At 37.8% G+C, this 25,193-nt stretch overlaps 1 protein-coding gene and 1 long non-coding RNA gene across 4 annotated transcripts in view; both read right to left on the bottom strand.

Annotated features, from left to right (window-relative positions):
• LOC101736117 (5'-3' exonuclease PLD3) overlaps positions 1-25,193 on the bottom strand; it is a 64,466-nt gene that overhangs the window by 35,852 nt on the left and 3,421 nt on the right. The window contains exon 1 of one of the 3 annotated variants that reach the window (XM_038019145.2): positions 3,161-3,206. The exons of the other annotated variants lie outside the window; for them this stretch is intronic. The gene's annotated coding sequence lies outside the window, so the exon portion shown is untranslated. Of the gene's footprint in view, positions 1-3,160; positions 3,207-25,193 lie in introns of those variants that run through there. 3 annotated transcript variants of the gene reach the window in all.
• On the bottom strand, positions 22,009-24,465 carry LOC101736029 (uncharacterized). Its single transcript, XR_209547.5, has 2 exons — positions 24,228-24,465; positions 22,009-23,594 (listed from the first exon to the last, which is right to left on the bottom strand). It is a non-coding gene; the product is annotated as an uncharacterized LOC101736029 (long non-coding RNA).

The following is a 25,193-nucleotide window of genomic DNA, read 5'->3' as shown; positions in this document are numbered from 1 at the left end:
ATGTAAAAAGGGTAATGTTACCGTATACCTGAGGGTTTACGAGTAGTGGTAGTGCGGAATATTTCTTCACACTGATCTTGCAAAGGGGTAATTTCAACATGAAGTTGGGGCTCTTCAGATTTCCAGAACTTCTCAAGGCTCTTGCGAATGTCATGTGTATGTACCTCGAGTTCTGGTTGTGCGCTGACATTGTGAGCCGATTCAGTTTTGCTTACAGGAGCAGTATACAAATCGTGTAGGGGTCCTAACAATATAAAATCAAATATCGTGCCGAAGGCTATTGGCCTGCCGGGCCCAATGAGACTTTAGACCCATCTAAAACCTATCCGAGGATATCCGAGCCTAACAACAGATCAATTGGAGCTGGTGTATGGTATCCTTGAGCAGCTAAGGGGATCATTGACTGGTCTGCCATATGTGCAATATCCTGTACCTTCCCTAAAGACAGATAACCGGTAACATGCTTTAAAATATGAGCTTTAGCCATTATCGTAGGTGTTTCACTATGAGTGGGTCGACATACAATTTTGATGGATACCTTGGAGTACTGTGTGTGCTGAGTTCCCACTCCCGAAATTTGTAATGAAGTATTCTTTAGTGGTAGTTGTAAAGTTCGAGCCATGCGTTGAGTAATAAATGTTACCATACTGCCACAATCCAATAAGGCTCGTGCTCTTGGAAATTGACCATAAACATCTGCTATTTCTAGAGTGACAGTAGGCAATAATATGGGTGAATTAGGGTTGTGGTTTTCATGTTGTGCTGAAGTTATGGTTTGTGTTGATACCGTGGGACGAGTGTATGTTGTATGGGTGTGCATGAGCTGAGCGTATTTCTCTTCCTGGTCGTGTTCTGTGATAGTAGATAGTCATTGGTTCCGGCGCGGTGATCGTGATTGATGTAGCTGACCACACGAAGAACCATGAGTTTGATACTCTTGGGGTGAGACTGGCCTACCTGCCTCTTTGTACAACCAGGGCAAATGTGGTGAAGCCAGTTGTGGTGTGTACGATGATCTCAGCGTATGCGAGGTCGCATGTGACGTTCGTGCCTGAGGACAATGAGTAGGGCGCTGCTTAGGCTGCTCCCGTAAATTCAGGGGATGAGGATCAAGGAGATGTGCAGATGTGTTGTTGACTTTTGTATTGCAATATGGACAATATAGGTTGTTATTTTGGGAGAGCTGAGTAGGATGAGCTGAGTTAATTTGCCATGGTGGGGCAGTAGTTCGGGGTAAATACTCTGGGCGGGAATTATTTGGGGTAAAGGGCCGACATTGCTGATATTATGTTTGTCGTGAAACTTGAAGGGGCTGACAAGTGGGAGACTGCCTACGAGAAAAACCAGACTTTTGAGAGGGTTGATTGTATTGGGAGTATGTTGTATTAGACCATTCGGTTTCATTACAGCGCGCGCGATCTTCTAAAAAAGAGATTAAATTTTTTAAAGTGGGTAGAGATTGGCGCAATCCATATCTACGCTCGAAGAGAGTGCAAAGCTCACCCTTGAGTTTTCTCACCACTATCGAGACAAAGATATAATCGCAGTCTTTCATGGGCAGATCTAGATTACTAAGGGCTGATTGCGCGGAAATCAAAGGTGTCAAAAAGACCGTGCGGATATTAGAGCGTGAATGTATATTTGAGAGGCTCATTATCATGTCCACAAACCTGTCATCAGCACACAGCGATTCTCGTAACGCCTGGTTAAAATGTCCAAGGCAACGGAGAAATTCTCATTAGTAATCTTGAGATGAGACACCATACCAAGCGCTTCGCCCGATAAGCATGAAAACAAATAATGGAGTTTGACAGAATCTGAGAGAGTGAGCATATCATCCGTGAGACTTTTAAAAATTGTAATGAATGAAGGCCAATCTTCGACCTTTGAGTTGAACTTGGGGAGGGCAATTTTAGGCAGAACAGTTGTGAGCGTACTAGAAGTTGAGGGTTGAGAGCTGGGTGAGGAAGCAGGTTTCGAGTTTATTTTTTCCCATGCTACTAAGATGTCATGGTAGTCAGCAATCGAGGTATCATAATTTTTTGTGTACATGTTTTCCTGCTGCAATATATATCTTCCAGCTTAGATTTATTGGCATCCAATCTAGGTAAGCGAGCAGATAAATCGGCCATGTCATATTTTATTCTGTCCCCAGCCAGTATGGACAAGGCTTTAGTAATGTTATGAATTTTGTTGCTTCTCGAAAAATAGCTGCCTGAGATTTCGACGGCATTGATAAGAATATATGGACTTAACTAAAACAAGGCGAAGAAAAAAAAAGAGAAGAAAAAAAGTGTGTTCTAAAAAAATTAAAATAAAACAAAATGGGGCACCCTGTATACTGAACTTACCCTGTGTAGTGAAAATGTAAATGAAAACAATTTATTTATTTTTTCTTTCCCAAAAACCCTTTTTTTTTCCTACTGTTCTACACCGAACTATGGCAAAAAATCAAAGTTACAGTTGATTTACTGTTGTAAACTGTACTGTGGCGCGCAAGCACCTAAATGTCGTAAGCGCAGAGATTGTACGTACAAGTATGTAATTACGAAAAAGGTTAAAGTTTAAAATGACACAAATGACGATACGTTCTCACAACAAATGAGAAAAACCATCAATGTTACACACTTCTAAAAACTCAAAGCAATGTACTAATGAGGTCTATGTGATTAGGAATATAGGTAACCTTTAAATAGGTATAACATTCATTCGATGAGCAGAGACGTTAAGTCCCTACTTATTTACGTTCTTCGTTCGTAACATTTTATTGTTGTGGGTAAAATGGAATTGAGCGATTGTATAATGGGCAGACAATATATACCTACTTTTGCCGTGTTAGTAATTATTATAAACAACGAAATGAAGACATTATTTACTTATGAGTAAAATAATGGGCTGATTATAACCGATTGAAACCTACAAAAGTGAAACCTTCCTTCCTTTGTTTTTTTTGTGGGCAGTTTATGTTTCAAAATTTGGGTGGGTTTATGGTGGGCAATGGATTTTATCCAAACGATTTAGGGTTCAAAGCTCGAAGGACCAAAATTGGTGACGCAGGCAAGCGTCACCTCAAACGTGAGCTGATGAGCTGAAAGGGAGCAAATGAACTCGGCGGACGGATGAGCGGACACGAAAGGGGAGGTAGGAAAGCGGGACTTACTTGGAGGCCGATGCTGGCACTATCACGGTCGTAGTGGTGTTCCTCTGCGATGGGTGGTACATACACCTTTACACTGGTTCACACTCAACTTTTTACTTAGTAACGAAAGGCGCGCGCGCACAATTTACTCAATATCGAACAAGCGTATATCCGCGTGCCGTCATATACTGCGCGGTTATGAGAAGTACGGGGTGCGGACGGGCGACGGCACCCGGGTCGAGCCGAACATTTATGAACGTCGCGCTGTCGCGCGAACAGTAGTTTTAAAGTTAATTAAAAGAGCCATATTATCGTGTCCGCCAGTAACTAACTACATACCCGATCATGCGGACCAAACCGCAAACAGTCGCCGACACCCAAAAAACGTCACTTCGGATTCTCCCAATCCACTATCGGTGCTTTTAGGTTTTCCAAGCACACCGATCTCGTCGAACCTGTCAATTGTGATGAAGAGTTCTTCGTGAAAATTAACCCGCAGACAGCCCACTGAGTATCTATCTCACCGGATCTTCTCAGTGGTACGTAATTCCGATCCGGCGATAGATTTACGAAAACAGTGCCCTTGCTAAGGCTAGTATTAGCAAGTCGCCAGGCTGAACCCCGTGAGCTTGTCTACACATCCGGTGAAACTAGGATAGCCCTTAGAGGTTACTAGCATATGTAAAGAAAAAAACTTATCTCTGCTGGAGAATTTGCGGGTGCAGAATTTTTCTGTGCAAAATTCGTTTGCAGAATGGCAGGAGTTTACGGCCTGGCCACGGGGATCGGCGGTGCGAACAGCGAAGCGGTGGACGAAGCGACCATTCGCGCAGCACCGTTTGCAGGCCACGGGTACTCACGTTCGCCGCCGCGACTAGTAAGGAAGTCCGACAGCGAAATGTCTATATCGAAATTATCTCTATATTGCTTACAAATTAATAGTTTTTTTTTTCAGGACCTATTATTTGGAAAAGATTGTGAAGTACATGATTTGAATAAGAATCGGAGTATACCTATAGATGGAGAATTCCACAAGAAGTACGAGAAATACTTTGGGTGGCTAGACTTCCAAATAGCTGGTCTAGCTAGTATTTCAGCTATTTTTTTATTTATTGCTTAGATGGGTGGACGAGCTCACAGCCCACCTTGTGTTAAGTGGTTACTGGAGCCCATAGACATCCACAACGTAAATGCGCCACCCACCTTGAGATATAAGTTCTAAGGTCTCAAGTATAGTTATAATGGCTGCCTCACCCTTCAAACCGAAACGCATTACTACTTCACGGCAGAAATAGGCAGGGTGGTAGTACCCACCCGTGTGGACTCACAAGAGGTCCTACCACCAGTAATTACGCAAATTATAATTTTGAGGATTTCATTTTTATGACACGATGTTATTCCTTCACCGTGGAAATCAATCGTGAACATTTGTTGAGTACGTATTTCATTACAAAAATTGGTACCCGCCTGATATTCGAACACCGGTGCATCGCTCAACACGATTGCACCGGACGTCCGTTAGGCCACGACGACTTTAAAAATATAAAATAAAAAATAAATAAAAAATATAAAAATTTCGGCGTTAATTTTTCGCGGCGAAAACAACTAAACTCATTTAATCACTGTACTATTCGCCGCGACTACCGCTCGACTCCGTGGCTCGCGCCGTCCGTATTCATGCATTTGTTTTGCTCGCCCGCCGCGTCGCGCGATTCGCTCGGTACATTTCGCCGGTCGCTTCGCCGGTCGCCGGTGCGCGTGGCTTGTTAGGTACATTTCTATGCGCTTATTTTATTCGCTAGACGCTTCGCCGTTCGCACCGCGCGAATATTCGTCTCGGCGAATGTCCCGTGGCCAGGCTGTTACTGAAATTACTGAAAATTACTGGACAATGACGGGCTATCTACAGTTCAAGGTATACCTACCAGTATTCGTGGACTTGGTGAACTGTGAGCGTAACCGTCTTCACCACTCACCGTTTAACATCAGGTGGATGGTGACCTAGTTCAGCGCATTTAAAAAAAGCATCTCCGCTACCCGAGGTACCTCAGACGAAGTAGCAGTATATTTGTCACGGTCACCCACCCATATCTATTAATCTTTCGAATCTTTTTCTTGTGAAATTATTCGGACACGCATACTATAGATTAAATCATTGGTTTACATGAAACATATCTTTAAGTTTTATTCTCGCACATTAAAAGTTTAATTCGTTTTCTGCATATAGATCCGTAAATGCTTACCATTATACTCCAATTAACAATCCAAAACAGGGCATTGAACAGTAATATAAAACTAGTAAAACTTTGCGATGAGCAAATATTAATGGGATACGCGAATAAGTGCATTTTCGTTAATCCTTCCGTTTTCGAAGCGGGCCAGCGCGTTTGTTGCTCAACTATAACTGGTTACTGCAAAGCAGATGACGTCGACAACCACTGCACCGCACCGACATTTCAATACTACGGGCGCAATACAAAGCATTCTGCATTCACGGCACGACAACTTGCATTACAACAAAATTTTAATAGTCGTAAACACGTTAGGGCGATTAAAATATAATTATTTGTGAAAAATAACCGTTTTTGTTAGTTTAGTATCTGTTCTATTTCAAAAATAGAAACGCAATATTACTTAAATGCGCCTAGACGGTGCCTAGACAATTCACTTCATTAAAACATATACATATGAAAACCTTCAAAATACTAAGTTTACTTTGGGGAATAGCCCACACAGCATGTCTTGGGTTCAAACGCCACAGATTCCGATGCTTGCGACAAAGAAAAGTTAAATTACCAACAAACTTAGCCACCCCGTGTGAGGTTATAGCTAGTCACATTTCACGCTACTTACAAATGACTTTAAGAGAAACGAAAAATATATATATACTAGCGACCCGCCCACGCTTCGCTTCGGAAGCGTTAAATTTTATTATTAACTAGCGACCCGCCCTCGCTTCGCTTTGGGAACGTTAAATTTTGTTATTGATAGCTGAGTCCCGCGATGTTACCTACCCGCGTTTATTGTCGTACCGCGGATGACGTCGCGGGGCGAAGCTAGTCTAAAAAAGTAGCCTAAATTACTCCTTATATAATCAGTTACCTATCAGTGAAAGTTTCGTCAAAATCTGTCCAGCCGTTCCAGAGATTAGCCGGAACAAACAGACAGACAGATAAAAATTGTAAAAAAAAATTTTTTGGTGTATGTACCGTATATATATATTCATGTGCATATAGTAAAAAGCGGTTATTTCAATATTACAAACAGACACTCCAATTTTATTTATATGTATAGATATATCTAGATATATATATGCTCTGTCCTGTACCTACTGGTCTTGAGTGGAGAATGCGAATTGGGAAACTTAGTCCAGGACGCCCTGGGACTCGGTGGAGTGACGATCTATGCAGGGTGGCTGGCAAGAGCTGAATGAGAGAAGCTGAGAATTGTGCTCAGTAGCATGCAATTAGAGAGGCCTATATCGAACAGTGGACTGCTATAGGCTGATGATGAATCTACTGGTCATAGCGCGTAGGAATCGCACATTTGTATACTCTATTCTACGCAATTTAGCCATGAAATATTCAACTGTTATAGTCAGTGTGGGACGGTCGCATTTCATTACTATACTATAGAGATTGGCATCTAATGGCCTTAAGAGGCAGCACTTTGCCTATTTAAAGAGAAATGATAACAAACGGAAACAATAGTAAAGAGGATAAGCAAATATGCTCTACCAAGCTAGCCAGTGTCATTGCTCGGTAGATCAACGATTCCAATATTGCTGTTTCTGGCAAATATCCATTTCTCTACGGCTCTATAAAGTCTAATGAAAAAAAAAACAATCAAATAACCTAAAACTACCTACTTTAACGCGTTTATTCTTACGTTTCTATTGTCATTTTATTGTCTCCGACTTTCGATTGAAGTGTTATTCGTCACCATTTGAATATACTGCTAACTACCGTACTTAAACAAATATATTTTTAAAGTTTCTAATTTTTTACAGACAAATAGAATAATACCTTAATCCGTGACCATGAAAACTATGTTCGAAACGTCGGAATAATAAAATGATAATAATAAATTAAACTGTAAAATTAGTTTTAATTATGTATACGATTTACGAAAACCGAAGAAAACACCAACAACTTACCTTCAGTTTTGCCAAAATTTTTAGTTAACGCTTTAATTACTGAAAGTGTAAGTCGACCATTACAGATAATGAAATCGAAATATTTGTACGGTAAAGCTTATGACAAGCATAAACGACTAGCCATTATGAATAAAATATTAAGCCGCATTATTATAACCAAAACAACCTCGTCGTGTGGACACGGCAACTCACGAAATAACACTGTGACAAAACATTTTCACTGTAATAATAATACTAGCAGAACATTAAAGCGTTAGGGCGACTTTCCCGTACCTACATACCAATTTGCCAGGAAAATAACAATGCCGTACAAACTTGAACGTCGAGGCGGTCTTTGAAATCGAGTAGGTTATGCAAATACCTATTGAAGTACACGGAGTGGCAACTTCAGACTTAGTTTATTGAAAACACATTGCAGGCTAAAAACATTTGTAAATTCATAGAACACAGTTGTGATTCATGATTAAATGATGGCCAGGACTTATAATATGACATTTAATAAAGAGACGAAGAAGGATAGTTTTATTGACTTTTACTCATAAACTGTGTATTACACTCGTTTGAAGAGTTAGAGTACTTTAATACTATAACAATTGGCAAGACTTAAACTCCATGTCTGTTAAAACGGATGGTAGGTACCATTAATATTGTGATGTCTATACCTTAAGTAGTCAATTAAAAACCGATGGAGTGTCAGGTCAAATAAAATACCAAGTGTTTGTACCGTGTGGTCCATGAGAAATGCTCTTAGAATTTTTTTTGAGATAATTTCCCCATATTTTTTAGTCATCATCTGGTCCCAATCTAGGATTTCCTGTACTATGAAATCTAGAGACTGATAAACAAACTCGTATACGCGTAAATAAACGCAATTATAGATATAAACACTCAGACAAAAGAGAAAACAAGCCTATTCATCACGCAAATGTGTGCACGACATGGAAATCGAAACCACGTCGCTCGACCCCGAAAACATGGATGATAACTAATGCACCGAAGATTTAGGCAAAAAAGATAAAAGAGAAATAAGTACAAACATATAACTTTCTAAGCGACATGAAATATTTCTGAAACGAATATCGAGTCGACCCAATTCCTTGGTTGTACGCGGTTAACCCGAAGTTTGCACTTTATTCTTCATCCGCTTCCGAAAGCCATCGATTTAAGTGCACAATCATGTACAACGAACGACGATACAAGATGCTATTAAATTATAAACGTGTTTCATATTTTGTCAAAATAAATATCGAAACAGCGAGAATTTTGGTTTCGATATCACTGAAGAATCGAATTAAAAGTCATCGTGGCCTAAAGGATAAGACGTCCGGTGCATTCGTATCTAGCGATGCAACGGTGTTCGAATCCCGCAGGCGGGTAGGCTTCACGGCAGAAATAGGCAGGGTGGTGGTACCTACCCGTGCAGACTCACAAGAGGTTCTATCACCAGTAATTACGCAAATTATAATTTTGCAGGTTTGATTTTTATTACACGATGTTATTCCTTCACCGTGGAAGTCAATCGTGAACATTTGTTAAGTGCGTATTTCATCAGAAAAATTGGTACCCGCCTGAGATTCGAACACTGGTGCATCGCTCAACACGAATGCACCGGACGTCTTATCCTTTAGGCCACGACGACATCATTGTGTACTTACATTCGATTATTTGGGATGTTAGTTATCCCTCTTTTTAGTTATTTATTTTGCTCTAATATTCAGCACTCTGAATAAATACGATAAACGCTATACAAGATTTTGATTTCTCTTAATAATTATTATTATAATTATATTTATTGCTGATATTTTATACCTAATGTATATCATACACGCCTTTGAGCTCAATAGTCTTATAGTCTAAGAAAAATACACATACGATCGTCCGAATCTTAGTTGATACACAATCGTAGACGCGTATTAAGATCTTTGACATTTTATGACAATATGAAGACAGGGAGAAGACAACTGGCGCCGAATGACCGGATCGATTGTTGTTCCAAAATCTTGCACGAGAAATTCGTATGTTACAGAAAAATTCAATCTACGTAAAAAAAAATAGGTATCTACCTACCTATATAGGCAGATAGGCAGCTAAAATAGTGACGAAATCTCTAGCGTGTCCAAAAATGTTAAAGGTATTACATAAAACGATTGATCTAAAACTAGGTGTACATTTTTAGGCTCACGAACAGTTCAATAAAATTTAAGAACCGAATATTTTACTCTGACAACAAATTAACTAATTTCAAAGTTCCGTCAGTTTGTTGACGAGTAGAGTTTATTTATTTTTACGATATTTCAACATTTATGCATCTTCTTAAATGTTAGAAAACAAAAGTTTATCTAACGTTATAAAGCACTATTCAAATCCAGTTCGTTTTGTTGGCCGATCTTTGGCTATCGCTACCACAGACCAATCTAAAGATTCACTGAAAATTTCATCCTAATCGGTCCAGCCGTCTGGGAGTCGATAGAGGAGAACCCATCCGCATCGATTTTTTGTTTTTATATATGTAATACATAAGAAAACAAAGTGAAACTCGATAGATACATATGTATTTAGATGAGCTCTCGTATGTTTCTATCAATAATTATAACAGTAGAGTATTATTACTTATAAATTAAACGCTTGCAAAGTCAAATCATTAATGCAAAATGTGAGAATTAATTACACGTGCACATACTCTTACGTTCAGAGTATTCACGAACAAATTGCAAATCTAGAACAAGCCCGATTTGGTTAGTTGCCTTGAAATAAACTAATTACAAACGAATGCTTGCATACTCTAATCGTTGATTTAGTTTAAATTGAGACTATTGTTTTGATGTTTTGTAGGTAGATTTTGTATTTCGTATTCATATTATGCATATAGACATTCCTTGAGATTTTCTTGTTTATTTTACTCACAATTTTTGGAACGGAGTACCTTATCGCACTTTATGATATGTTTGCGGGCTGAAGTCTACACCTAAAAAGTTTAAAAATGAAAAACCACATATTTCTCCAGTGACTTTTAAGGCATTTCCCGACCACTTCGCAAACTGTTTTTCTATCGACTCAGCTTATATTATTGTATATTATGAAAATATTTATAATATCAATATTTATTTTTAATTTTAGGTAGAATATTTAAGATATTTAAGCTACGTCAATGAAATTCGTGTCATTCCTCTTCTCACGAATGACGTTGTCCGTATAAAAAACAATATTAAAAGTAGCTCAGGTTTGTAATAAATACAATTTTGATTACGTAGAAGTACCGCTCGTACAATATGGAACCGTTTACTGTTGTTTTAAATTTAATCAGAAAGGAAACATTTGTGCTTCCACTCAGAATGTCAGAAATTAAACTACTGTCTAAACAACAGCCAGTCCTTGATCTATACTTGATTGTAGAACAAAGTCAAAAGTCGAGAACTTCACGCGTCTCCAAAACCGTAAACATTGGGTACTTTACAATCATTAAAATCGATTTTCTACAACGTCTGAAGAATTCTACACTTATCTTCTTATATCACAAAGTGTAAAGCTATATATAGATAACTAGCGACCCGCCCTCGCTTCGCTTCGGAAACTGTAATTTATAATTGATTTCTCCACTATTTAATGGGTGTTATTATATATATGAACCTTCCTCTTCAATCACTCTATCTATTAAAAAAAACCCAATCAAAATCCGTTGCGTAGTTTTAAAGATTTAAGCATACATAGGGACAGACAGATATAAGGACAGAGAAAGCGACTTTGTTTTATATGTACTATGTAGTGATATTAATTGCTACATATTCAATGACTGGATTAGCTTAGATTTGCTATATACACCGGAAATAAACATTCAGGATAAGAACAGGTAGATACTTATTCAAACCTCGAATATCAGGTATTTGGATTTATGATTTATGCGTGGACAAAGATTTATGCTTTACAGAGCACAGGCTAGGTCTCACCTGAAGCACTGCTCCTGTCTCTGGGTCTGAACTCTACAATAACAGCTACTTCCATTTTGCTTATACAGAAGAGGATCGTTCGGGCTATCGACAGCCCCATTCACGTCGTTCAGAACTTCAAGGTATACGAAGAGATATCGGTTCTTAGAATGGCCAACGATTGCACAAACAGTGTGCTTAGCGTAAAATTTAACTCACATTAATTGTATGGAGTTGGAACGTTTGTCTACGTTTGCCGCTAGGGGTGAGAACGTTAAAAAACCTGTATTAAGCACACAGTACAGATATGTAAATTCGATACAAGCTAATAATTGACCGAAGCCAGTGACGCAGTACCGTGACTACGTTTCTTGGAACTAATCAAACTCCACCTGCCATACATTGAAAGTACAATAACAAAAACATTTCCAAGGATACCAATCGGAACTGTAGGTACCAAGTTTTATAACAATCAGACGAACGATTTAAGAACGCATAGAGGACAAATATATAAAAACTAGCTTTTGTCCGCGACTCCGTCCGCGTGGAATAGTTACTTTGACATAACGCAAAATTTTACCACTTCATTTACGTAGAAAGTGAAAATATCTTTGAATTATAGAATGTTAAGGAGCTATTTAAACCCCTATTTTGAAACATTCTTTATTGTCGCTTCACTTATATTGGTTTTACCGTGATGTTATATAGCTTATAGCTTTCCTCAATAAATGGAATAACTAATACTGTAAGAATTTTTCCAGTAGTTCCTGAGATTAGCGCGTTCAAACAAACAAACTCTTCAGCTTTATAATATTAGTATAGATACATTCTTATTAAATATATTTTTTAACAGCAGTATGTATTCCGAAAGTTTTTGCTCGGAACTACATATATTTCAAATAGCTTTCTCTTCGACGTCCGTTTAACGATCCGGTAGCAAGATACGTTTCATGTTTATCTAGCAGCGTAGAGTAACATAAAAATTTTGCTCACGAAATAAAAAGCAACTCGATTTAGTAAATATCCGTATAATACTTGTTCGGGTTACGGCGAACAGTAAAACTTTTACGTTTAATCGGTGACCCGTGACATTTTATATAGACATTTGTTGACTAGTACAAACTGAATTTTCCTGTTTTTTTTTAAATAGATGATCATTTACTTGCTTCGATAGTTTAGCTGAGGCTACTTTATTTTCTCTAAACAGTAAGCTATCTTTTTTTTATTGCCCTTGTAGGCAGACGAGCATACGGCCCATCTGAAGGTGAATGGTTACCGTCGCCCATGGACTTAAGCAATGCCAGGGGCAGAGCCAAGCAGAGTAGTTTTGAGAAAAACAATTTGATAGGCGGTGCACAATGTCCAGTGACCTGTCTATCTCAGTTAATCTACAGTGGATCTAGTAAAACTTGAGTCACTCTTCTTCTAAGTTTTCTTGTAGTCATTTGGTTGTCCATTAGATGTGAGAGGATTTTTTTAAATTGCTTACATGGATGGACGAGCTCACAGCCCACCTGGTGTTAATTGGTTACTGGAGCCCACAGACATGTACAACGTAAATGCGACACCCACCTTGAAATATAAGTTCTAAGGTCTCAAGTATAGTTACAACGGCTGCCCCACCCTTCAAACCGAAACGCATTACTGCTTTACGGGAGAAATAGGCAGGATGGTGGTACCTACCCGCGCGGACTCACAAGAGGTCCTACCACCAGTAAAAAATTCTAACCAGTTTCTAATCATTCTTTCTAATCTTTTAAGTTAAATAATTTACTACAAAAATTAGTATGTGTGCTAGAAAGAAAATACTTATGACATATAGTAAAAGGGTAGGGTCGATTCACGTTAAAGGTCAGATGCGAAATTAAAGCTAAAAGTGCTGATCGGATCAAGATTTTTTACCATTCAAGATGGGAAAATTAACTTTGTTGATTGCTTTTTTTTATTGCTTAGCTAGCTCACTGTCCACCTGGTGTTAAGTGGTTACTGGAGCCCATAGACATCTACAACGTTAATGCGCCACTCACCTTGAGATATAAGTTCTAAGGCCTTCAAACCGATACGCATTACTGCTTCACGGCAGAAATAGGCAGGGTAGGGATACCTACCCGTGCGGACTCACAAGAGGTCCTACCACCAGTAATGATTGCCTTTGTAGGCGGACGAACTGATATAGAAAGAGTCACCGACGCAATTCCACGGGCAGAGCCAAGCCGCTGCCTACCAGCGGACCGTCTGATGCTAATTGCATGATGGCATGCCCGGTGATATCACAAATAGACACTGCTACCCACCGTCAGACATAAGATTCACCCATCAAACTAAAACAAACTAATATATAATCGCTTCGCTGCCGGAATAGGCAAAATATGTACCTCAAATAGAAATTGAGAGTTGGGCAGTTAGAATTCTGATTTCCTAAACATAGAATTCTATTATTAAATAGTCTTGAAGATTTTTGGTTTATAACAAAAAAGTTCTCAAAGCTTAAGAAACTCTGACTCAATTAATTTTTGATTTTTCAATATTTACCAATCTTAAAATTTCATATTTGAAATTATATAAATATCTAAATAAATCCCACAAGTTTTTATATGAATAATTACACGCATCGTCTGTTTTATCTGATTTCAAAAGATCTAGTTCCGCTCAACACAACACAGGCAGGGTTCAAGAGAGAAAACAGTAATACAATAAACCGCTGTTCTAGGCATTCGCAAAAATGAGTACATATATTTTTCCTACGAATTTCAAGAGACCCCGACTACATCAAAGCCACGCCCGTTACCATGGCAACGGTTGTAATAACAAAATTAGGCAAATATCCAAGTGACCGACCTCCGACCTCGGTTTGTGAGCTCAATCATTTGCTACACACGTGAAGTCGTGAAATGTTATTAGCATACTGTCGCTGTGCCGTAACTGGTAAATCGACGTATTGTGATTAATAAAATGGTAGATCACAGTTCCTACTGTGTGTGTCCAGTTTTTACTGGTGGTAGGACTTCTTGTGAGTCCGCGCGGGTAGGTACCACCGCTCTGCCTATTTCTACCGTGAAGCAGTAATGCGTTTCGGTTTGAAAAGTAGGGCAGCCGTTGTAACTATACTGAGACCTTAGAACTTATATCTCAAGGTGGGTAGCGCATTTACATTGTAGATGTCTATGGGCTCCAGTAACCACTTAACACCAGGTGGGCTGTGAGCTCGTCCACCCATCTAAGCAATAAAAAAAAATCCTACTTAAAGAAGCCTCTATGGGATCGGGAGGAGGGCTTTGATCGTAAAACTAAATGATCGATGTAGGAAGAGGATGTATTAGCTTAATTTACGTACAAAGTAAGTTTTAAGTTTATTTTTAGAAATTTAGAAACGACAGTGGTTTACTAGTTATTCCATTGGTAGCAAGCGTCTAGGGAAGCCAAACAGGTAGGTTCCGCCACCACTCTACCTATTTCTGCCGTGAGGTAGTAATGCGTTTCTGCTTAAAGGGTGTAGCAACCGTTATACTGTAGAAATTAATAAAATTGATTTAGAGCTTATGTTTCAAAGTGGGTGGCAACATTTAGGTACATCTTTGTCTATGAGCACCGGTGACCACTTAACTTTAGTTGGGCCGGGAGCTCGTCTACCAATCGTAGCAATAAAAACAAGTATTTTTTTAAAATAAATAAATTGCATTCCTTGAACAAAACAAAAACGACTCAAGCTTTTAAAATCTTTTACATAATATTTTTGTATCCCCTCTTCTTTTTAATTGTTTATCGAACGCCCTTTTCTAGAATCGATAACATTAAATTGCATTTATAATCAAAGAAAACGAACGAAACAGTAGGTACAGTATATCTACGAAGAACTTAATTAAATCCGAGACAGATGCTTTCGTTTTAATTAGCCTAAGTGCATTTTAAACAGTAAACTAACTATAAAAGACTACTTAGAATTTCGATTAAACGTAAAAGGTTTGAGTGAAAATTTATGCACTGCAATTTTATAATGGCACACGGTCTCTGGAGTACCTACCTGTATCACGTATAAAAAGTTAAGGGTTCGTCTACACTTCGTACAAACTATATACATATACACGTAGATTTTTTTTTATTTTTTTTTTCTTAGAGGGTTGGACGAGCTCACAGCCCACCGGGTGTTAAGCGGTTACTGGAGCCCATATAAATTTACAACGTAAATGCGCCACCCACCTTGAGATATAAGTTCTAAGGTCTCAGTATAGTTACAGCGGTTGCCCCACCCTTGAAACCGAAATACATTACTGCTTCACGGCAGAAAATAGGCAGGGCAGTGGTACCTAGCCGCGCGGACTCACAAGAGGTCCTACCACCAGTACATTTAACTGTCATTAATAAAACGTGAATTCACGTAAAGCAATACAGTTCATAATTTTCCAATGCACGTTACTCGGTATTTTGCGATTGGCCTCATCCGTCTGCCTTCTCTTGCACAAACATACGGCCAACTGTCGCTAAGTGGTTGCTGGACTCCATACACTCTACCACACACAACTAAGTGAATGTCACCTTCCATTTTGAGAGATGACCCTTAATTGTATATTATAATGCTACCCTTGAAATCGGAATGTATGACTGCTTCATAACAGGGCGTATTTGAATTCGTCGTGGCCTAAAGGATAAGACGTCCGGAGCATTCGTGTTGAGCGATGCACCGATGTTCGAATCCCAGGCGGATACCAATTTTTCTAATGAAATACGTACTCGACAAATGTTCACGATTGACTTCCACGGTGAAGGAATAACATCGTGTAATAAAAATCAAACCCGCAAAAATTATAATTTGCGTAATTACTGGTGATAGGACCTCTTGTGAGACGAGAGAAAAAAGAACGAGAGAAAGACAAGAAAAAAAAAGAGAGACCTGAAGTTCAATGTGGACGAGCCTTTTGCAGTGTCATTTTGTGGTTATTGCTCGTTTTACTGTGCGCCGTATAACTCGGGGTATCTCTAAAGATATAGCGAGATAAAATGTTTTATTCGAAACCGCTATGGCTGTTTCAAAAGCGATTCGATTATAAAATAAAGTTAACGATGACTTGTTTAATGGGAAAAAGTATGGACGTTTTAGTAATAAATAAAAAAAACTATTGGTATATTTACTAGCTCATTCTGGTGGGAATCGGAAGTTCGCCCATAGACATCTACAACGTAAATGCGCCACTCACCTTGAGATATAAGTTGTAAGGTCTCAAGTATAGTTACAACAGCTGCCCCACCCTTCAAACCGAAACGCATTACTGCTTCACGGCAGAAATAGGCAGAGTGGTGGTACCCACCCGCGCGGACTCACAACAGGTCCTACCACCAGTAATTACGCAAATTACAATTTTGCGGGTTTCATTTTTATTACACGATGTTATTCCTTCACCGTGGAAGTCAATCGTGAATATTTGTTGAATACGTATTTCATTAGAAAAATTGGTACCCGCCTGAGATTCGAACATCGGTGCATCGCTCAACACAAATGCATTGGACATCTTATCCGTTAGGCCACGACGAATTAAAATACAATTAGTTACAATGACTGCCCCACCCTTCAAAACAAAACTCATTTTCGACGTGCTGTACAATGAACGTATATTGTTCGGAATAGATGCACATATTGCATAGCACAAAGACCGGTGAATGTGGTACCCAATTTCAAATATTAATTTAAACAAAATTTCAATCAGGTGGTAGGGTGTATTTCAAGTCAAGGTAGAGGTACGCTGTGTACAAAAAATATGATCAATGGCTTTCTTTATTGACATCGTACAAAATTATCTTTCGTACACATAAAATTTTGGCCAGCTCAACGAAATTCCGAAGTCAAACTCCCAATTATCTTACGTGAAGATTAATTATCAATTTCAAAATGTGATATCGCACGAACCCTCTGTTATCAAATATTAATTTACAACCAGAATGCTTGGGTAGCCTTGAATGAAATTCAATATTTTATCTTCGAATCCCCGATATCCATTGATTGTGCGACGCGTTTCAATTTTCTATTGTGAGAGAGGAATGTATGCTCGAAATATTTTTATTTCAATTTCGAAATTAAATATTATACTCGTATATTAAGATGTAAATAAAAGTTTGCACTAATCAAGATAAGTATATAAGTATTCCCAACCGTTTTCTCAGCTACTAGTCTACTTTGAAGACACACTAGGTAATAAATAAGATATTTGAATTGTAGCTTCTTGAAATAATAACGCTTAGCCCATAAAGTAAAGCTTTAGATTATGGTGATGTTAGTTTATGCACAGTTTTTATCTGATAAAGCCAAATGCGTCTACAGATCAGCGAAACAAATGCATAGATTCAATTCAATTCCATTCCGGCTAGCGTCGGAAATTCACCGGATAAATTCTATGCGCCCGGACCATGTAACTTTTATTGTACTATAAAAAATTTACGTGATATTCTAGTTCAAAGTAAAAGTTGAAGCAATTCAATTCCACTGCAAATGCTGCGCAAAGAATATAAATTAATTATTCCAATTCTCATAGTTTAAATTTTTATACCGAAATTCTATCTTTTTTTTTATTGCTTTAATGGGTAAACGAGCTCACAGTCCACCTGCTGTTAAGTGGTTACTGAAGCCCATAGACATCTACAACGTTAATGCGCCACCCCCCTTGAGATATAAGTTCTAAGGTCTCAGTATAGTTCTATAGTGATTATTTTCAGGCTCACAAAGTGCATTTCTAAAATACGTTATACTAACGTTCATTCAATCCAACACATATATATATATAAAAGAAAAGTACTCGACGTATATATGTACACTTCAGTGAGTCAACGCTTCGAATACGAACATTTGCCGAGCTCGTAGCATTTTCGTAGAGTCGTCTACGAATTCCGTAACCGACCGCAGCGAGAACGCTACGAAGCATCTATCACGCTTCTGGAAAAACTGTAAATGTGATGATAGTACTTTGCTTAATGGCGAAATAGCGTGATCAACGGTCCTAATTGTAAAAGCGAGCATCGTGCAGTCGGACAGACCTTCAATAAATTATCATTATAATCGAAGTTTACATTTATCGTTCGGTAAATAAACATTTTTACTTTTCCAACTTTAGAAGCGTCCGTAGCTCAATGGGTAAGGCGTCCGGTTTTTTTTGGCCTTAAATAATTCGAGTACGCATATTCAGTAATGCATTTACGTGATTTCTAAGATGAATAGCGTAATAAAATAAAGCCCGTTACTGTAAATATTGTTCGCTAGCCGTATTCTGAGCCGGCCGTTGTATTTTTTTTATGACAACTTTCCATCGGGTGGGCTGTGTGATTTTATACCCATCGCCTGCAGAAAGAAAAAAAAGTACAAATAGTCTAACTATACTCTACTCTTCTTGAAATCGCCTTGACATTCTACATGTTGTAAATATCGCGTGACAATATTCTGCTCAAGTCCATGCGTCCTTGGACATTGCAAGCTTTTGAGGACCCATTTTCAAGGAAAGAAATTATATCTTATTACCTAAGTGAAAGGTTATTAGTGCCGCGCTTTTGGCAGTAACGAAACATTTCATTATATTTTCGGTTATAAGGGATATTTTATATTCGTCATAAAATATCTACCTGAATCAAAAAGTAGAATATATATTTTCTGTAAGTTAGATTTTTGTTATTGATTTAGAATAAAATCGTGTTTATCATATAAAGATCCGATTTAAGGATCCGTACCATTGTTAATGCTGAAAATCGTGATCAGGTTAATCGAATAATTTTATTTAACTATTGTTTTGTCATCGGTTCTTCATAGATGTGCAAAGTTTCGATTCAATCCGACGCTTTAAGCTGGCTGAAAATCACGTTCAAAGATTCCGTTACATCCATACATACCGAGATAATAAAGCCATGTTAAAATACTAAACCATAAGAAATTATGTACGATTTTACATTACCATAATTTACATTCTGAAAATTCGAATATGTCCGTTTTCTTTTAGGATTCATTGTAAAGAGATGACTAAACTTATAGACTTTTGTTCACTATAATTTTAATTACTGACCACTTTATATGTGTAAAGAAATCATTCCCGAAACAGAAGACAGCCACTCTAAGGCAGTCAGTATATAGACTTTAGGAATGGATACTTCAGACCCTGAATAAATATAGCAACAGCCGACAAAGTACTTGTAGCTATTCTGAACACGGGAAATTTCGTAAAAATAAAAATTTGCGCTTAAGTCTAAGTTTGTATTCCAACTAGCCAACTCTACATTAATCGAAAAATAAATAATAACATTAATAAAAAGTAATAAAAAATCACCTACGGATGACCGCTCCAATTTAAAATTCCTTATGTTATGGGTATCAGAGACTGATAAACCTATCCGTATACGTTTCAATATATATTATACATATATAGATAATAACCACCCGGACAAAGAACAAACAAACCTGTTCATCACAAAACGTTTACCTGGCGTGGGAATCGAACCCGCGACCTTCGGCGTAACATTAAGGCCCGCTAACTACTACACCACCGAGTCAGTCTGACAAATGATAACATAACTTTAACATAAACTTTATAAGCAATGAATACACAATGAATCATACAATGAACCCACTGTTATTCCACAACGGTTTCCATCTAATACAAATTTATGACCATGTTTACCATGTTTAGAATAAACCGAATTTCCGGTAACAAAATTCTATGGCACAAAAAAAACATTAGTTCCCCGCTCTATTGAAAGACAAAAGTCAATGAACTCATTCATATTATTATTAAGGATACTTCAGGTCAGGAGTCGGAGACAAACATTAGATTCCCGAGGTCAGTAAACTCAGATTTTGATTCTCGAATAAACAGTTTCATGTTTGATGTTTATCGTGTGTTACGGTTTTTTAAACCTGTATTTTCCATTATGGATTGATCGAAGGAAATCACTGTTGTGGAAAATCTATTGTGTTTATTTGGTTTGCTAAGCAATGAATAATTTGCTGTAGATAAACTGGTGGTAGGACCTCTTGTGAGTCCGCGCGGGTAGGTACCACCGCCCTGCCTATTTCTGCCGTGAAGCAGTAATGCGTTTCGGCTTGAAGGGTGGGTCAGCCGTTGTAACTATACTGAGATCTTAGAACTTATATCTCAAGGTGAGTGGCGCATTTACGTTGTAGATGTCCGTGGGCTCCAGTAACCACTTGACAGGTGGGCTGTGAGCTCGTCCACTCATCTAAGCAATAAAAAAAAAAAGATATTTCTCTAATGTGCCCGAAATCTAAATGATGTCTAAGACGTTTTTTTACGGTTAAACATAGCATTTATCGCATATTGATTTTACACAATCCGACGATTCGTAAACTTTACAGTTTTCATTATCGCAGTGAACGACTGCTATCAAAACAATGCGACATTAAGCTATAAAAGTGTTTTAACCGCTCTGTTCCGGAGGGCGACGTTTTTCAAGGTGTGCTTGCTTATTTTACTCGTGCAAATGGGTAGATCTTATGGCTTATCTGGCATTAAATCGATAAGTAACCTATTGCTATCAAAACGTGAATACCAACACGCACTTTGAGACAATAAGTCGAAGTCTGTATTGTATTGTATACAAAAGGCTGACGCAACCAGAAAATTGCAATTAAACTCACAATACGCCTCATCACTCACACTGGTGGTAGGACCTCTTGTGAGTCCGCACGGGTAGGTATTGTTTAGATGGGTGAAAGAGCCTACAGCCCACCTGATGTTAAGTGGTTACTGGAACCCATAGACATCTACGATTTAAAAGCGGCACCCACCTTGAGATATAAGTTCTAAGGTCTCAGTATAGTTACAACGGCTGCCCTACCCTTCAAACCGAAACGCATTACTGCTTTACAGCAGAAATAGGCAGGGTGGTGGTACCTACACGCGCGGACTCACAAGAGGTCCTACCACCAGTAAATTATTTACCACCACCAATATTAATTATTACCATTATTAATTATCACCAGTGTATTATCATTGGTTCTTGATAGCCGTTGAAATTTTCAAGTTACTCGGAATTTTCTTGATGTTACGTTGAATGATTTCGCTACCTAAATAGATACAGGTCAAGCTAATCAAAGCGTTTCAAAAATGATACCTCATGTATACTGCAGCTGCTGAATTATTTAAAGGCACCTAGAAATCGCGGCCTTGTACCGATTCCACTTCTATCTTAGCTCATTTAGCTTGGCCCACTTACCGCTTTCACATACGTTATTTGCTCATATATAATTATGCCTTTGTATTTTAGATTTCGTATTAATTAGTCGGTTCATGTGTTTAGGTCACCTAATATACAATTAGTGTTGTTGCTGGTAATAAATAGAACGTACATGTGATTTTTTTTAATATTAAAAAAAAAATTTCTTTCATTGCTTAGAGTGGACGAGTTTACAGCCCACCTGGTGTTAAGTGGTAACTGGAGCCCATAGACATCTGCAACGTAAATGCGCTATCCATCTTGAGATATAAGTTCTAAGGTCTCAAGTATAGTTACAACGGCTGCCCCACCCTTCAAACCGAAACGCATTACTGCTTCACGACAGAAATAGGCAGGATGGTGGTACCTACCCGCGCGGACTCACAAGAGGTCCTACCACCAGTAATTTGATAGAGCAGTGAATGAATGACAAAGGCAATGTTATAACAACAAGTTATTTGTTTGGATGTTGTGATCTGTACGTCCCTATTCTAATTAATCAGCTTTTATGTGACGAATTTGTTAATATTTCTTGTTTAAAATTATATTATTTAGCTATTTACATAACTATAAAGAAATACACCATACCATACATTCACTATAAAAGTCTTTTCGATTTTATTCGCCACAATTTCCTAGAATTTATATATAATAAGAAAAAGAACATACTTCAATGCGAACATAGAAGGTCAATTATTCTGCGAAATATCCAGTACAAGTGCTTATAGTTTTGAAATGACTAACAATCATAAGATCCATTTTTTTTACCAGCGAATGCATTGCAAATGGCTACGTAAACAAGAGCGCTGTATACAAAATAACCCACTCCTTTTATTACACAGTTATACAAAGAAAAATAAAAAAGCATCGTTTTCATTCTGTCCATTAGTAACGAAACAAAAAAGCCCGCTGAAGTTTCGAGCGACGAAAAAGCTCTCTGCATTTTCCTTTCTCAGAACATATTTACCGGAGACACTTTGACGGACATATCCGTTGCGATAAATAAAAGTTATTTATACGGTTTCGATAGAAAAACCTTTTCTGCATAGTAAATTAAAAAAAGCACTTACATGTGATTTGTTGTGACTTATAAACCTGGCTAGTGGAGACTTATTTCCTTCTGTCAATTACCTATCGTAATGTCTGAGAATTTTCTGAGTCACAATGAAGTATTGAAGGGAACGTCTAAAGAACGAATTTCTTGGAAATAATATTTTCAGAGAAAACGAAATATTACGAGTATATTCGACTCATTTTTACTGTAAATGTTGAATATTCAGTCTCACAAACAGAGTAAGTGATGTAGGTTTTTTTATTGCATAGATGGGTGGACGAGCTCACAGCCCACCTGGTGTAAGTGGTTACCGGAGCCCATAGACATTTTCAACGTAAATGCCGCCACCCACCTTGAGATATGAGTTCTAAGGTCTCAGCATACTTACAACGGCTACCCCACCTTTCGAACCGAAGCGCATTACTGCTTCACGGCAGAAACAGGCAGAGTGGTGGTAACTACCAGTGCGGACTGATAAGAGGTCCTACCACCAGTAATTACGCAAATAAAAATTTTGTGGATTTGATTTTATTGTACATTGTATGTAGTACATTGCATTTAAGGGGTCCTTGATCGCCTGATTTGTCGAGTTTGTAGTAAATTAATAAGTACTGTAGACACCAGGAGTCGGCTCGATTCTTAGCTGGAGCCAGAACCTTTGTCTGTTCAATGTTATGTTCAGAAATATCTACAATTCCATACATTTTGGAATATAAATAAAAGTTGTGGTCGTCAAATAATTTAAACAAAAAATACGAATTTTAAAATGACGTGTCTGCTATTCATTAAGATCAGCATTTAAACTCGTTCTTATCTGATTTTTCCACAAACCGCTACTATTTTCCATTTGTTAATTTTGTTGTCTTTTCCGTATTACGATTATTTTATATTTTCACAGAACCCAAGCGCCGTTGTTCAAAACATTGAAAACACATGACGCAAATGTTGCATCACAAACATACTCTTGCCGCTGCACAACATCTGCAGTTGTCTTTCGTTTAATTTCAAAACAGTCTAAGTTTAATTTAGTCTTTTGTCTCTCAGATTAAACAGGATAATAATACGCCTTTGTCAATCAATTGACGTCATTCGAGTTTTATTATTTGAACCCTGCACGTCCATCTAAAGATAAGGTTAGTTAATTTATTGCTAATTATAGATTAGATTATAGATTATATATATCAAATCTATGGAAGTTGGTTCTTAATATCGTTAAATCGAAGCATAATGTAACAATTGAATTTAGATGTACTTTTAAATTTATTTAGATAGTTTTATGTATTCTACGTTCAAAATCATGTTTTAGAAATTTGTTGGCTATGCCGTGCAGAGCATGTCGACAAAGTGCAGAGTCAGTACTAGTTTCCGTTCACGTCAAAGAAGCAGCTTATTCCCATTTCAGCTTCAATAACAGTATCTCACTCTGAATTATCATAATTGGATCTATCAGCTCAGCTGCTTTTAAGTTTCTACGTATATTCGATAATCGAGTATCCAACTTTGGATCCAAAATGCATAACTCTATCCCCTTTATAAGTATAGTGCATAATGGATTTTTTTGTAATGCACCCAACTGGGCTTGATGGATGAATATTGTTTTTTTTTTTCTAATATTATAGTACGTGGATTAAAATTAACATTTACACGAGCAAAACCAGTTTGAATTTTTTATCCACAAACGAAACTGGTATGCCGTAAAATACGTCAGAATTCGTTTGAATTCCAATGAAAATGCTTAATCATCGTATTACTTACAATGCAGGCCGACCTCAAAGCAATATTCCATAGAAAGGGGGTTAATCGATGTAACACCGTGAACACGCGATTGGTTCATGCAATTAATATTCCGACGTTAAAGCAATGGCGTATTGACAGGCCGCAATTAGCTTGTCAATGTTGATCACCTTCAAAGAGTTTTTAATTGCTTTGGATAAATTACCTTTGGTTTGTCATAAGTTAATATGTATGCTTTTTACTGGTGGTAGAGTGTCTTGCGAGCCTGCACGGGTAGGTACCACCATCCTATCTATTTCAGCCGTAAAGCAGTAGTGCGTTTTGAAGGGTAGTTGCACTAGTTAAACTGAGACCTTAGAACTGATGTTTCAAGGCGGATGGCGGCATTTACGTTGTAGATGTCTATATTCGTTGAACACTGAATACCAGGGGAATTATGAACACCTCCACCCATCTTGGAAAAAAAAACATTAATTATTTGATTCCCAAATATTCTCAGATATGTACCGCTCTACAAAACTTTATCCATTTTCGCGTCATGCGCGCAAAGAAATGAAGCCGGCAAAATAAGATTTACCAACACAATTGACACTTCAAGCTTATCTCACAAACAGACGGCGACACTGCGGCTAGCTATAGTCTTCAATGAGCTAAGAGAGATCTGTCCATTTCAAACGCAAGACGAAAATAATATAATAATTAATCTAGTTTAGTATTTTCTTCTGTTTCCGCGAATCGTAAATGTCATGAAAGTTACTTTAACGCGTTTAATCTCGGATTTTTATTGTCATTATATTATTGTGTATTCTATGCGACGTTTTGAACACATAATTACAGTTACAGTTTTAGTGTTCACAGACGACTGTCGTCAAAGTACTTTTAATAATTATTCTACAGTTAAATATGTATATTAAAAAAAAAAAAAAGTTTAAATTCATTAAATGAATTGATTTAAAAGATTAATTTAAAATAAATTAATTGATTTAA

This window comes from Bombyx mori, chromosome 23, assembly GCF_030269925.1.
Source record: "Bombyx mori chromosome 23, ASM3026992v2".
NCBI lineage: Eukaryota > Metazoa > Arthropoda > Insecta > Lepidoptera > Bombycidae > Bombyx > Bombyx mori.
This window is presented reverse-complemented; position numbering and strand designations above follow the sequence as displayed.